The sequence below is a fragment of the Aristolochia californica genome, unplaced genomic scaffold (genome assembly GCF_029961685.1).
Source record: "Aristolochia californica isolate CCGP_79_NKW_82.1479 unplaced genomic scaffold, dmAriCali1.0.hap1 SCAF_10, whole genome shotgun sequence".
NCBI classification, from domain to species: Eukaryota; Viridiplantae; Streptophyta; class Magnoliopsida; order Piperales; family Aristolochiaceae; genus Aristolochia; species Aristolochia californica.
The window spans coordinates 18421161-18438680 of record NW_027181771.1 but is presented as its reverse complement, the minus strand read 5'-3'; positions in this window follow the sequence as shown (position 1 = coordinate 18438680).

The window sequence follows — 17520 nt, the reverse complement described above, 5'->3', positions numbered from 1 at the left end:
AAAAAAGGCAAATAGATCACAACAAACTGAAAATTTTAGAGTTTATGTATTGAAAAAATTTAAAACAATAACAAATGTAAGTAAAGAAAATATATTCACACACCAAAAACGAACACAAAAGTTTTGTTATCCAAGTTTGGGGAATTCCAGTAGTTCAACCCTAATAGCTTGGAATTTAATAAGAAAGAGATTTCTTCTACCTATGTTTTAAAAATGGATATGCGTGCTTGAAACATGTTAAAGATGCAATTGACCTTTGGATCCAAACTTTTTAAAGAGAATAACAAACCATCATTAAATTCTCAAGTGAACGTGCGGTGGGATATTTACAAAAATCAAACATGCCATTTTTTTGCCCATTTACAAACAGTGACCTAACAACCATAGATGATTGTAAAGTGATTTATCATGTATAACAGGCTATATTTTTGTAACCAATGACTTATGGATTGGGAGTCACACTCAGTTAAAAATCCTCGTCTCCCCCTTTTCTCGACGATTACGAAACCTAATAAATAAAAACTAAAAGGAGTTTAAAATCTCTTAAAATTACCAAGAATCATGGCAATTATCTCTCACTACATGTGTGCATTGTGTATTTCCATTTTGGATGTATACTTTTTTCTTAAATCAAAACTTTGAGTTTTCTCTCTCCCTTCATCCTATAAACAAAAAAGGCAAATTGATCACAACTAAATGAAAATTTTAGAGTTTATGTATGAGAAAAATTTAAAACAATAAAAAATGTAAGTAAAGAATATTTATTCACACACTAAAAACGAACAAAAAAGTTTTGTTACCCAAGTTTGGGAAATTCCACTCTTTCAATTCTCATAGCTTGGAATTTTATAAGAAAGAGATTTCTTCTACACATGTTTTAAAAATGGAAGTGCATGCTTGAAACATGTTAAAGATGCAAATGACCTATTGATCCTAACCCTTTAAAGAGAATAACAAACGCTCAATAAATTTTGAAGTGAACATACGATGGGATATTTACCCGGGTCAAACAAGCCATTATTTTTTCCATTTACAAAAACCTGATCTAACAACCATAGATGATTGTAAAGTGATTTATCATACATAACGGCTATATTTTTGTAAGAAATGACTTATGGATTGGGAGTCAACACTCAGTTAAAAATCCTCCGCCACCCCCTTTTCCCGACCGTTGCAAAAAATAATATTTAAAAACTAAAAGGATTTCTCTATCCGTAAAAATTACAGACACTCTTTGTAATTATCGCTCTCTACATTTCTTCATTGTGCATTTCCATTTTAGGTGTATAATTTTTTTCTTAAATCAAAACATTGAGTTATCACTTTCCTTTCATCCCGTAAGCAAAAAGGGCAAATAGATCACATCAAAATTAAAATTTTAGAGTTTATGCATTGAAATTTTTTTAAAAATAACAAATGTAAGAAAAGAACATTTATTCACACACCACAAATGAACACAAAAGTTTTGTTATCCAAGTTTCAAAAATTCCACTAGTTCAACACTAATGGCTTGGAATTTTATAAGCAAGAGATTTCTTTTACACTTGTTTTAAAAATGGATATGCATGCTTGAAACATGTTAAAGATACAAATGACCTAAGGATCCAAACCTTTGAAAGAAAACAACAAACGCTCATTAAATCCTCAAGTGAATTTCCGGTGGGATATTTTTCCGAGTCAAACAAGGCATTATTTTGGCCATTTACAAAAACCTGACCGAACAACCATAGTTGATAGTAAAGTGATTTATCTTACGCGACGGACAATATTTTTGTAAGAAATGACTTACGGATTGGGAGACAACACTCAGTTAAAAATCCACTGCCTCCCCGTATTTCCGTCTATTGCGAAACCTAAAATATAAAAACTAAAAATAGTTTTTAATCCCTAAATATTATAGACACTCTTTGGAATTATCTCTCTCAAAATTTGTGCATTGTGCACTTCCATTTTAGATGTATACTTTTTTCTTAAATCAGAAAATTGAGTTTTCGCTCTCCCTTCATCCCGTAAGCAAAAAAGGCAAATATGTTAGAACAAAATGAAAATTTAAGAGTTAATGTATTAAAAAAATTTAAAACAATAAAAAATGTAAGTAAATAAATTATATTCATACACCAGAAATGAACACAAAACTTTTTCTATCCAAGTTTTGGAAATTCCACTAGTTTAGCCCTAATAGCTTGGAATTTTATAAGAAAGAGATTTCTTCTACCTATGTTTTAAAAATGGATATGCAGGCTTGAAACATGTAAAAGATGCAAATGACCTATGGATCAAAACCTTCTAAAGAGCATAAAAAATGCTCATTATATTCTCAAGGGAACATGTGGTGGGATATTTTCCCAAGCAAACAAGCCATTGTTTTGCCCATTTACAAAAAGTTGACCTAACAACCATAGATGATTGCAAAATGATTTATCATACATAACGGGCTATATTTTTGTAAGAAATGACTTAGGGATTGGGAGTCAACAGTCAGTTAAAATTCCCCAGCCTCCCTCTTTTCCCGACGATTGCTAAATCTAATATATAAAAATTAAAAGAGTTTATAATACCTAAAAATTACAGACAAGCTTTGGAATTATCTCTCCCTACATTTGTGCATTGTGCATTTCCATTTTAGATGTATACATTTTTCTTAAATAACAACTTTGAGTTGTTGCTCTCCCTTCATCCCGTAAACAAAAAAGCCAAATAGATCACAACAAACTGAAAATTTTAGAGTTTATGTATTGAAAAAATTTAAAACAATAACAAATGTAAGTAAAGAAAATATATTCACACACCAAAAACGAACACAAAAGTTTTGTTATCCCAGTTTGGGGAATTCCACTAGTTCAACCCTAATAGCTTGGAATTTAATAAGAAAGAGATTTCTTCTACCTATGTTTTAAAAATGGATATGCATGCTTGAAACATGTTAAAGATGCAAATTACCTATGGATCCAAACTTTTTAAAGAGCATAACAATCCCTCATTAAATTCTCAACTGAACGTTTGGTGGGATACTTACCAGAGTCAAATAAGCCAATATTTTTCCCATTTACAAAAAGCTGACCAAACAACCATAAATGATTGTAAAGTGATTTATCATACGTAACGAGCTTTATTTTTGTAAGAAATGACTTATGGATTGGGACTCAACACTCAGTTAAAGATCCCCCACATCCTGCTTTTCCCGACGATTGCACAACCTAATATATAAAAACTAAAAGAAGTTTAAAATCCCTAAAAATTACAGACACTCCTTGGAATTATAGTTCTCTAAATTTGTGCATTGTGCATTGCAATTTTAGAAGTATATTTTTTTCTTAAATCAAAACATTGAGATTTTGCTCTCTCTTCAACTCTTAAACAAAAAAGGTAAAAAGATGAAAAAAAATGAAATAGTTTGAGTTTATGTGTGGAAAAAATTTAAAACAATAACAAATGTAAGTAAAGAAAATTTCTTTACACACAAAAAATCAACAAAAAATTTTTGTTATCCAACCTTGGGAAATTCCACTAGTTCAACCCTAAGAGCTTAGAATTTTAAAAGAAAGAGATTTCTTCTACCCTTGTTTTAAAAATGGATATGCGTGCTAGAAACATGTTAAAGATGCAAATGACCTATGGATCCAAACTTTTTCAATAGAATAACGAACGCTCATTAAATCCTCTAGTAAATTTGCGGTGGGATATTTACCCGAGTCAAACAAGCCATTATTTTGCCCATTTACAAAAAGTTGATCTAACAACCATAGTTCATTGTAAAGTTATTTCTCATTCGTAACGGGCTATATTTTTTTAAGAAATGACTTATGGATTGGGAGTCAACACTCCGTTAAAAATCCCCCACCTCCCCCCTTTCCCGACGATTGCAAAACCTAAAATATAAAAACTAAAAGTAGTTTACAAGCCCTAAAAATTACAGACACTCTTTGGAATTCTCTCTCTCTACATTTCTGCATTGGGCATTTCTACTTTTTATGTAAATTTTTTTCTTAAATAAAATTTTTTTTCCCTCTCCCTTCATCCTGTAAACAATTAAGGCAAATAGCTCACAACTAAATGAAAATTTTAGAGTTTAAGTAGGGAAAAAATTTAAAACAATAACATATGTAAGTAAATAAAATTTATTCACACACCACAAATGAACACAAAAGTTTTGTTATCCAAGTTTGGGAAATTCAACTAGTTCAACCCTAATAGCTTGGAATTTTATAAGAAAGAGATTTTCTCTACATATGTTTTAAAAATGGATATGCAAGCATGAAATCTGTTAAAGATGCAAATGACCTATGGATCCAAATTTTTTAAAGAGAATAACAAACCCTCATTAAATTCTCAAGTGAATGTGGATTGGAATATTTACCTGAGTCAAACAAGCCATTATTTTGCCCATTTAAAAAAAGCTGACCTAACAACCGTAGATGATTTTAAAGTGATTTATCATACATTACGGGCTATAATTTTGTAAGAAATGACTTATGGATTGGGAGTCAACACTCAGTTGAAAATCCCCTGCCTCCTCCTTTTCCTAATGATTGGAAATCCTAATATATAAAAACTAAAAGGAGTTTACAATCTCTAAAAATTATAGACAACTTTTGGAATTATCTCTCTCTATATTTGTGCACTGGGCATTTCCATTTTAGATGTATACTTTTTTCTGAAACCAAAATTTTGAGTTTTCGCTCTTCCTTCATCTCGTAAACAAAAATGTCAAATAGATCACAATAAAATGAAAATTTTAGAGTTTATGTATGGAAAAAATTTAGAACAATAACAAATGTAAGTAAAGAAAATTTATTCACCCACCACAAATGAACTCAAAAGTTTAGTTATCCAAGTTTGGGAAATTCCACTAGTTCAACCCTCATAGCTAGGAATTTTATAAGTAATAGATTTCTTCTACACCTGTTTTAAAAATGGATTTGTGTGCTTGAAACATGTTAAAGATGCAAATGACCTATGGATCGAAACTTTTTAAAGAGAATAACAAACGCTCATTAAATTTTCAAGTGAATGTGTGTTGGGATATTTACCTGAGTCAAACAAGCCATTATTTTTCCCTTTTACAAAAAGCTGACCTAACAACCGTAGATGATTGTAAAGTGATTTAAAATGCCTAACGGGCTATATTTTTGTAAGAAATGACTTACGGATTGGGAGTCAACACTCAGTTAAAAATACCCTACCTCCCCCTTTTCCCGACAATTGCAAAACCTAATATATAAAAACTATAAGGAGTTTACAATCCCTAAAAATTATAGACAATCTTTGGAATTATCTCTCTCTACATTTGTACTTTGTGCATTTCCATTTTAGATGTATATTTTTTTCTCAAACCAAAACTTTGACTTTTCGCTCTCCTTTCATCTCGTAAACAAAAAAGTCAAATAGATCACAACAAAATGAAAATTTTTGAGTTAAATGTATGGAAAAAATTTAGAAAAATAAAAAAATGTAAGTAAAGAAAATTTATTCACACACCACAAATGATCTCAAAATTTTAGTTATCCAAGTTTGGGAAATGCCACCAGTTCAACCCTCATATCTTGAAATTTTATAAGTAAGAGATTTCTTCTACATATGTTTTAAAAATGGATATGTGTGCTTGAAACATGTAAATGAAGCAAAATGACCTATGGATCAAAACCTTTTAAAGACAATAACAAACGCTCATTAAATTCTCAAGTGAACGTGTGGTGGGATATTTACCCGAGTCATCCAAACCATTATTTTTCCGTTTTGCAAAAAGATGACCTAGCAACCGTAGATGATTGTTAAGTTATTTATCATGTGTAACAGGCTATATTTTTGTTAGAAATGACTTACGGATTGGGAGTCAACACTATGTTAAAAATCCCCCACCTCCCCCTTTTCCCGACGATTGCAAAACCTAATAGATAAAAACTATAAGGAGTTTACAATCACTATAAATTACAGACAATCTTTGGAATTATCTCTCTCTACATTTTTACATTGTGCATTTCCATTTTAGATATATAGTTTTTTCTTAAATCAAAACTTTGACTTTTCGCTCTCCCTTCATCCCGTAAACAAAAAGGCAAATAGATCACAACAAAATGAAACTTTTAGAGTTAATTTGGGTAAAATATTTAAATAAATAACAAATGTAAGCAAAGAAAAATAATCACACACCAAAAATGAACACAAAAGTTTTTTTTATCCAAGTTTGGGAAATTCCACTAGTTCAACCCTAATAGCTTTGAATTTTATGAGAAAGAGATTTATTCTACCCATGTTTTAAAAATGGATATGCAAGCTTGAAACATGTTAAAGATTCAAATGACCGATGGATCCAAACCTTTTAAAGAGAATAACAAATGCTCATTAAATCCTCAAGTTAATTTGCGGAGGGATATTTACCCGAGTCAAACAAGCCACTATTTTGCCCGTTTACAAAAAGCTGACCTAACAACCATAGTTGATTGTAAGTGATTTATCATGCGTAACAGGCTATATTTTTTTAACAATTGACTTACAGATGGGGAGTCAACACTCAATTAAAAATCCCCCGCCTCCCCTTTTCCTGACGATTGCAAAACCAAAAAAATAAAAACTAAAAGTAGTTTACAATCCCTAATACTCACAGACACTTTTTGGAATTGTCTCTCTCTATATTTGTGCATTGAGCATTTCCATTTTAGATGTATATTTTTTTCTTAAATCACAACTTTGAGTTTTGGCTCTCCCTTCATCCTAAAAACATAAAGGCAAATAGATCACAACATAATGAAAATTTTAGAGTTAATGTATGAAAAAATTTTAAAACAATAACAAATGTAAGTAAAGAAAATTTATTCACACACTACAAATGAACACAAAAGTTCTGTCATCCAAGTTTGGCAAATACCACTAGTTCAACCCTCATAGCTTGGAATTTTGTAAGACAGAGATTTCTTCTACACATGTTTTAAAAATGGATATGCATGTGTGAACATGTTAAAGATGCAAATGACTTATGGATCCAAACCCATTAAAGAGAATAACAAACGCTAATTAAATTCTAAAGTGAACGTGCGGTGGGATATTTACCCGAGTCAAACAAGCCAATATTTTTCCCATTTACAAAAAGCTGACCTAACAACCATAGATTACTGTAAAGTGATTTATCTTGCATAACGGGCTATATTTTTTTGTAAGAAAAGACTTATGGAATGGGAGTCAGCACTCAGTTAAAAATCCGCTACCTCCCCCTTGCCCCGACTATTGCAAAACCTAAAGTATTAAAACTAAAGTATTTTACCATCCCTAAAAATTACAAACACTCTTTGGAATTATCTCTCTCTACATTTGTTCATTGAGCATTTGCATTTTAGATGTATATTTTTTTCTTAAATCACAACTTTGAGTTTTGGCTCTCCGTTCATCCTAAAAACAAAAAAGGCAAATAGATAACAACAAAATGAATATTTTAGAGTTTAAGTATGGAAAAACTTTAAAACTATAACAAATGTACGTAAAGAAAATTTAATCACGCACCACAAATAAACACAAAAGTCTTATTATCCAAGTTTGGGAAATTCCTCTCGTTCAACCCTAACAACTTGGAATTTTATATGAAAGAAATTTTTTCGACACATGTTTTAAAAATGGATATGCATGCTTGAAACATGTTAAATATGCAAACGACTATGGATCCAAAGTTTTTAAAGAGAATAACAAACCCTCATTAAATTCTCAAGTGAACGTGTGGTGGGATATTTACCCGAGTCAAACGAGCCATTGTATTGCCCATTTAAAAAAAGTTGACCTAAAAACCATAGATGATTGTAAAGTGATTTATCATGCCTAACGAACTATATTTTTGTAAGAAATGACTTATGGAATGGGAGTCAACACTCAGTTAAAAATCCCCGACCTCCCCCTTTTCTCGACATTTGCAAAACCTAATATATAAAAACTGAAAGGAGTTTACAATCCCTAAAAATTACAAACACTCTTTGGAATTATCTATCTCTACATTTGTGCAATGTGCATTTCCATTTTAGATGTATACTTTTTTCTTAAATCAAAACTTTGAGTTTTTGCTCACCCTTCATCCCGTAAAAAAAAAAGGCAAATAGATCACAACAAAATGAAAATTTTAGAGTTTATGTGTGGAAAAAATTTAAAACAATAACAAATGTAAGTAAAAAAAATTTATTCACACACTACAAATGAACACAAATGTTTTATTATCCATGTTTGGGAAATTTTACTAGTTCGACTAGCTTGGAATTTATATGAAAGACATTTCTTCAACCCTTGTTTTAAAAATGGATATGCATGTTTGAAACATGTTAAAGATGCAAATGACATTTGGATCAAAACTTTTTAAAGAGAATAAAAAACCTTCATTAAATTCTCAAGTGAACGTGCGGTGGGATATTTACCTGAGTCAAACAACCATTTTTTAGTCCATTTACAAAAAGTTGACCTATCAACCACAGATGATTGTAAAGTCATGTATTTTACGTAACGGGCTATATTTTTGTAGGAAATGACTTATGGATTGGGAGTCAACACACAGTTGAAAATCCCCCGCCTCCCCCTTTTCCCGAAAATTGCAAAACCTAATTTTTACAAACTAAAAGGAGTTTACGATCCCTTAAAATTATAGACATTCTTGGGAATTATCTCTCTTCACATTTGTGCATTGTGCATTTCCATTTTAGATGTATACTTTTTTCTTAAATCAAATCTTTGTGTTATCGCTCTCCCTTCATCCCGTAAATAAAAAGGCAAATAGCTCACAACAAAATGAAAATTTTAGAGTTTATTTATGAAAAAATTTAAAACAATAACAAATGTCAGTAAAGAAAATTTATTCCCACACCACAAATGAACTTAAAAGTTTTGTTATCCAAGTTTGGGAAATTCCTCTAGTTCAACCCTCATAGCTTGGAATTTTATAAGAAAGAGATTTCTTCTACACATGTTTAAAAAATGGATATGCATGTGTGAAACATGTTAAAGATGCAAATGACCTATGCATCCAAACCCTTTAAAGAGAATAACAAACGCTCATTAAATTCTAAAGTGAACATGCGGTGGGATACTTACCCGAGTCAAACAAGCCATTATTTTTCCCATTTACAAAAAGCTGACCTAACAACCATAGATTATTGTAAACTGATTTATCATGCGTAACGGGCTATATTTTGGTAAGAAACGACTTATTGAATGGGAGTCAACACACAGTTAAAAATCCCTCACCTCCCCCTTTTGCCGACGATTGCGAAACGTAATATCTAAAAACTAAAATGAGTTTACAATCTCTAAAAATTAAGACACACTTTGGAATTATCACTCTCTACATTTGTGTAGTGTGCATTTCCATTTTAGATGTATACTTTATTCTTAAATCAATACTTTGACCCTTGGTTGAAAAATGGATATGCATGCTTGATACATGTTAAAGATGCAAATGACCTATGGTTCCAAACATCTTAAAGAGAACTACAAATGCTCTTTAAATCCTCAAGTGAATTTGCTGTGGGATATTTACCCGAGTCAAGCAAGCCATTATTTTGCCCATTATCATAAAGTTAACCTAACAACCTTAGTTGATTGTAAAGTGATTTATCATGCATAATGGGCTATATTTTACTAAGAAATCACTTACGGATTGGGAGTCAACACTTAGATAAAAATTCCCCGCCTCTCCTTTCCCGTTGCAAAACCTAAAATATTAAAACTAAAAGAAGTTTACAATCCCTAAAAATTACAGACACTCTTTGGAATTATCTCTCTCTACATTTGTGCAATGTGCATTTCCATTTTAGATGTATATTTTTTTCTAAAATCAAAACTTTGAGTTTTTGCTATCCCTTCATCCGGAAAACAAAAAAGGGAAATAGATTACAACAAAATGAACATTTTAAAGTTTAAGTATGGAAAAACTTTAAAACAATAACAAATGTAAGTAAAGAAAATTTATTTACACACCACAAATGAACACAAAAGTCTTGTTATCCAAGTTTGGGAAATTCCTCTAGTTCAACCCTAATAGCTTGGAATTTTATAAGAAAGAGATTTTTTCTACACATGTTTTAAAAATGGATATGCATGCTTGAAACATGTTAAAGATGCAAATGACCTATGGATCCAAAATTTTTAAAGAGAATAAAAAAAACTCATTAAATTCTCAAGTGAACGTGGGGAGGGATATTTACCCAAGTCAAACAAGCCATTATTTTGCCAATTTGCAAAAAGCTGACCAAACGACCATAGATGATTGTAAAGTAATTTATCATACACAACTGGGTATACTTTTGTAAGAAATGACTTATGGATTGGGAGTCAACACACAGTTAAAAATCCCCCACCTCACCGTTTTCCCGACGATTGCAAAACCTAATATATAAAAACTAAAAGGAGTTTACAATCCCTAAAAATTATAGACAATCTTTAAAATTATCTCGCTCCACATTTGTGCATTGTGCATTTAACTTTTAGATGTATACTTTTTTCTTAAATATAAACTTTGTATTTTCGCTCTCCCTTCATCCCGTAAAAAAAAAGGCAAATTGCTCACAACAAAATGAAAATTTTAGAGTTTATGTATAAAAAAATTTAAAACAATAACAAATGTAAGTAAAGAAAATTTATTCACACACCACAAATGGACACAAAACGTTTTTATCTAAGTTTTGGAAATTCGACGTATTCAACCCACATAGCTTGGAATTTTATAAAAAAAGAGATTTCTTCTACACATGTTTTAAAAATGGGCATGCATGTTTGAAACATGTTAAAGATGCAAAATGTCCTATGGATCCAAACCCTTTAAAGAGAATAACAAACACTCATTAAATTCTCAAGTGAACGTGTGGTGGGATATATATCTAAGTCAAAGAAGCCATTATTTTTCCTATTTACAAAAAGCTGACCTAACAACCATATATGGTTGTAAAGTGATTTATCATGCGTAACGGGCAATATTTTTCAAAGAAATGACATATGGATTGGGAGTCAACACTGTTAAAAATCCCCCACCTCCCCCTTTTTTTCGACGATTGCAAAACCTAATATATAAAAACTAAAAGGAGTTTAAAATCCCTAAAAATTATAGAGACTCTTTGGAACTATCTCTCTCGACATTTGTGCATTGTGCATTTCAATTTTTGATGTATACTTTTTTCTTAAATCAAAATTTTGAGTTTTCGCTCTCCCTTCATCCCGTAAACAAAAAGGTTAATAGATCACAACAAAAGGAAAATTTTAAAGTTTATGTGTGGTAAAATTTTAAAACTATAACAAATGTAAGTAAAGAAAATTTATTCACACACTACAAATGAACACAAAAGTTTGATTATCCATGTTTGGAAAATTCCACTTGTTCAACTCGAATAGCTTGGAATTTTATAAGAGAGATTTCTTCTACCCATGTTTTAAAAATGGATATGCATGCTTGAAACATGTTAAAGATGCAAATGAACTATGGATCCAAACCTTTAAAGAGAATAACAAACGATCATTAAATCCTCAAGTGAATTTGCAGTGGGACATTTACCCGAGTCAAACAAGCCATTATTTTGCCCATTTACAAAAAGCTGACCTAACAACCATAGTTGATTGTAAAGTTATTTATCATGCATAACGGGCTATATTTTTTTAAGAAAGGACTTACGGATTGGGAGTCAACGCTCAGTTAAAAATACTCCGCCTCCCCTTTTCCCGATGATTGCAAAACCTAAAATTTAAAAACTAATAGTAGTTTAGAATCCCTAAAAGTTACTGACACTCTTTGGAATTATCTCTCTCTACAACAGTGCAATGTGCATTTTCATTTTAGATGTATATTTTTTTATTAAATCAAAACTTTGAGTGTTTGAAACTCAAAGGCAAATAGATCACATCAAAATGAAACTTTTAGAGTTTATGTATGAAAAAAATTTAAAATAATAACAAATGTAAGGAAAGAAAATTTATTCTCAAACCACAAATGAACACTAAAGTTTTGATATCCAAGTTTTGGAAATTCCACTAGTTCAACCCTCATAGCTTGGAATTTTATAAGAAAAAGAATACTTCTACTCAATGTTTCAAAAATGGATATGCATGCTTGAAACATTTTAAAGATGCAAATGACCTATGGATCCAAACCCTTTAAAGAGAATAAAAAATGTTTATTAAATTCTCAAGTGAATGTGCGGTGACATATTTACCCGAGTCAAACATGGCATTATTATTCCCATTTAAAAAAAGCTGACCTAACAACCATAGTTGATTGTAAAGTGATATATCATGCGGAGCGGGCTATATTTTTGTAAGAAATGAGTTATGGATTGGTGCCAACACTCATTTAAAAATCCCCCTCCTCCCCCTTTTCCCGACGATTGAAAAACCTAATATATAAAAACTTAAAGGAGTTTACAATCCCTAAAAATCACAGACAGACTTTGGAATTATCTCTCTCTAATTTGTGCGTTGTGCATTTCCATTTTAGATGGATAAATTTTTCTTAAATAAAAACTTTGAGTTTTCGCTCTCCTCTGATCCCGTAAACAAAGAGGCAAATAGATCACAACATAATGAAAATATTTGAGTTTATGTGAGGAAAAAATTTAAAACAATAACAAATGTAAGTAAAGAAAATTTATTCACACACCACAAATGAACATAAAAATTTAGTTATTCAAGTTTTATAAGAAAGAGATTTCTTCTACCCAAGTTTTAAAAATGGATATGAATGTTTGAAACTTCTTCAAGATAAAAATGACCTATGGATCCAAACCGTTTAAATAGAATAACAAACGCTCATTAAATCCTCAAGTGAATTTGTAGTGGGATATTTACCCGAGTCATACAAGCCATTATTTTGCCCATTTAAAAAAATCTTACCTAACAACCATAATTGATTGTAAAGTAATTTATCATGCGTAATGGGCTATTTTTTGTAAGAAATGACTTATGGATTGATATTCAACACTCAATTAAAAATCCCCTGCCTCCGCCTTTTCCCGACAATTGCAAAACATAAAATATAAAAAATAAAAGTAGTTTAAAATTCCTTAAAATTTCAGAAAATCTTTGGAATTATCTCTCTCTACATTTGTGCATTGAGCATTTACCTTTGAGATGTATTCTTTTTTCCAAAATCAAAACTTTGAGTTTTCGCTCTCCCTTCACCTCGTAAACAAAAAAGGCATATAGATCACTTCAAAATGAAAATTTTTGAGTTTATGTAAAAAAAAAATTTAAAAAAATAAAAAATGTTAGTAATGAAAATTTATTCACTCACCACAAATGAACACAAAAGTTTTGTTATCCACGTTTCGGATATTCCACTAGTTCAACCCTCATAGCTTGGCATTTTCTAAGAAAGAGATTTCTTCTACACATGTTTTAAAAATGGATATGCATGCTTGAAACATGTTAATGATGCAAATGACCTATGGATCCAAACCATTTAAAGAGAATAACAAACGCTCATTAAATTCTCAGGTGAATTTGTTGTGGGATATTTACCCGAGTCAAACAAGCCACTATTTTGCCCATTTACAAAAAGCTGACCTAATAACCATTGTTGACTCTAGAGTGATTGTGAGTCAACACTCAGTTAACAATTCCCTGTCTCCCCCTTTTCCCCACGATTGTTATCCAAGTTTGGGAAATTCCACTAGTTCAACCCTAATAGCTTTGAATTTTATAGGAAAGAGATTTTTTCTACCCATGTTTTAAAAATGGATACGCATGATTCAAACATGTTAAAGATGCAAATGATTTATGGAACCAAACTTTTTAAAGGGAATAACAAACCCTCATTAAATTCTGAAGTGAACATGTGGTGGGATATTTACAAGAGTCAAACAAGCCATTATTTTTCCCAATTACAAAAAGCTGACCTAACAACCGTAGATGATTGTAAAGTTATTTATCATACATAACGGGATGTATTATTTTAAGAAATGACTTATGGATTATGAGTCAACACTTAGTTAAAAATCCCCCTCCTCCCCCTTTTCCCGACAATTGCAAAACCTAATATATAAAAACTAAATGGAGTTTACAATCCCTAAAAACTACTGACACTCTTTGGAATTATAGCTCTCTACATTTGTGCAATGTGCATTTCCATTTTAGATGTATACTTTTTTCTTAAATCAAAACTTTGACTTTTCACTCTCCCTTCATTCCGTAAACAAAATAGATCACAACATAATGAAAATTTTAGAGTTTTTGTGTGAAAAAATTTAAAACAATAAGAAATATAAGTAAATAAAATTTATTCACACACCACAAATGAACACAAAAGTTTTGCTATCCAAGTTTTGGAAATTCCATTAGTACAACCCTAATAGGTTGGAATTTTATAAGAAAGAGATTTCTTCTACACATGTTTTAAAAAGGGATATGCATGCTTGAAACATGTTAAAGATGCAAATGACCTATGGATCCAAACCTTTTAAAGAGAATAAAAAAATCTCATTAAACCCTCAACTGAGTTTGCGGTGGGATATTTACCCGAGTCAGTCAAGCCAATTTATTGCCCATTTACAAAAAGCTGACCTAACAACCCTAGTTGATTGTAAAGTGATTTATCTTACTTAACATGATATATTTTTGTAAGAAATGACTTATGGATTGAGAGTCAACACTCAGGTAAAAATCCCCCGCCTCCCCCTTTTTTTCGAAGATGGCAAAACCTAATATGCAAAAAATAAAAGGACTTTACAATCCCTAAAAATTACAGACAATCTTTGGAATTATCTCTCTCTACATTTGTGCATTGTGTATTTCACTTTTAGATATATACTTTTTTCTTAAATAAAAACTTTGAATTTTTGCTCTCCCTTCATCCCATAAACAAAAAAGGCAAATAGATCACAACATAATGAAAATTTTAGAGTTTGTGTATGAGAAAAATTTTAAACAACAAAAAATGTAAGTAAAGAAAATTTATTCACACACCACAAATGAAAACAAAAGTTTAGTTATCCAAGTTTGGGAAATTCCACTAGTTCAACCCTCATAGCTTGGAATTTAATAAGAAAGAGATTTCTTCTACACAAGTTTTAAAAATGGATATGCATGCTTGAAACATGTTAAAGATTCAAATGACCTATGGATCCAAAACCTTTAAAGAGAATAACAAACGGTCATTAAACTCTCAAGTGAACGTGCGGTGGGATATTTACCAAAGTCAAACAAACCACTATTTTTCCCAATTACAAAAAGCTGACCTAATAACCATTGATTATTGAAAAGTGGTTTATCATGCGTAACGGGCTATATATTTGTAAGAAATGACTTATGGATTGGGAGTCAAGACTCAGTTAAAAATCCCCCACCTCCCCTTTTTCCCGATGATTGGAAAACTTAATAAATAAAATATAAAAGTTCTTTACAATCTCTTAAAATTACAGACAATCTTTGGACTTATCTCTCAGTACATTTGTGCATTGTACATTTCCATTTCAGATCTATACTTTTTTCTTAATTCAAACCTTTTAGATTTCTCTCTCTCTTCATCTCGTAAACAAAAAAGGCAATTTGATCATAACAAAATGGAAATTTTGGAGTTTATGTCTGACAAAAATTTAAAACAATAACAAATGTAAGTATAGAAAATTTATTCACACACCACAAATGATCACAGAAGTTTTGTTATCCAAGTTTGGGAAATTCTTCTACTTCAACCCCAATAAGCTTGGAATTTTATAAGAAAGAGATTTCTTCTACCCATGTTTTAAAAATGGATATGCATGCTTGAAACATGTTATTTCAAATGACCTATGGATCCAAACCTTTTAAAGAGAATAAGAAACTCTAATTAAACCCTCAAGTGAATTTACGGTGGGATATTTACCCGATTCGAATAAGTCAATATTTTACCCATTTCCAAAAAAATGACCTAAAAGCCATAGTTGATTGTAAAGTGATTTATTATGCTTAACGGGCTATAATTTTTTTTGGAATGACTTACGGATTGGGAGTCAACACTCAATTAAAAATCACCCGCCTCCCCTTTTTCTCGACAATTGCAACACCTAAAAAATAAAAACTAAAAGTAGTTTACTATCCCTAAAAATTATAGACACTCTTTGGAATTATCTCTCTCTACATTTTTGCATGGTACATTTCTATTTTAGATGTATATTTTTTCTTAAATCAAAACTTTGAGTTTTCGCTCTCCCTTCAACTTGTAAACAAAAAAGGCAAATAGATCACAACAAAATAAAAAATTTAGAGTTTAAGTATGGAAAAAATTTAAAACAATAACAAATGTAAGTAAAGAAAATTTATTCACACACCACATTTGAACACAAAAGTTTTGTTACCAAGTTTGGGAAATTCTACTAGTTCAACCCTAATAGCTTGGAATTTTATAAGAAAGAGATTTTTTCTACACATGTTTTTAAAATGGATATGCATGCTTGAAACATGTTAAAGATGCAAATGACCTATGGATCCAAACTTTTTGAAGAGAATAACAAACCCTCATAAATTCTCAAGTGAACGTGCGGTGGGATATTTTCCCTAGTCAAACAAGCCATTATTTTGCCCTTTCACAAAAAGCTGACCTAACAACCGTAGATGATTGTAAAGTAATTTAACATACATAACGGGCTTTAGTTTTGTAATAAATGACTTATGGATTGGGTGTCAACGCTCAGTTAAAAATCCCTCGCCTACCCCTTTTCCCGACGATTGCAAAACCTAATATATAAAAACTAAAAGGAGTTTACAATCTTTAAAAATTACAGACAATCTTTGGAATTATCTCTCTCTATATTTTTGCGTTGTCCATTTCCATTTTAGATGTATACTTTTTTCTTAAATCAAAACTTTGAATTTTTGCGCTCCCTTCATACCGTAAACAAAAAAGGTAAATAGGTCACAACAAAATGAAATTTTTAAGTTTATGTATCAAAATTTTTTAAAGCAATAACAAATGTAAGGAATGAAAATTTATTCACACACCACAAATGAACACAAAAGTTTTGTTACCCAAGTTTGGGAAATTCCACTACTTCAACCCACATAAAATGGAATTTTTTAAGAAAGAGATTTCTTCTTCACATGTTTTCAAAATGGATATGCATGGCTGAAACATGTTAAAGATGCAAATGACCTATGGATCCTATTTTTTAAAGAGAATAACAAACCCTCATTAAATTTTCAAGTGAACGTGCGGTGAAATATTTACCTGAGTCAAACAAGCTATTATTTTTTCCATTTTCAAAAAGCTGACCTAACAACCATAGGTGATTGTAAAGTGATTTATCATACATAACGGGCTAAATTTTGGTAATAAATGATTTATGGATTGGGACTCAACACTCAGTTACAAATCCCTTGCCTCTCCCTTTTCCCGACGATTGCAAAAAAGTATATATAAAAAATAAAATATGATTAAAATTCTTAAAAATTATAGACAATCTTTGAAATTATCTCTTTATACATTTGGACATTGTGCATTTCCATTTTAGATGAATACTTTTTTTTTAAATCATAAATTTGAGTTTTCCCTCTCCCTTCATCCCGTAAACAAAAATGGCAAATAGATCACAACAAAAT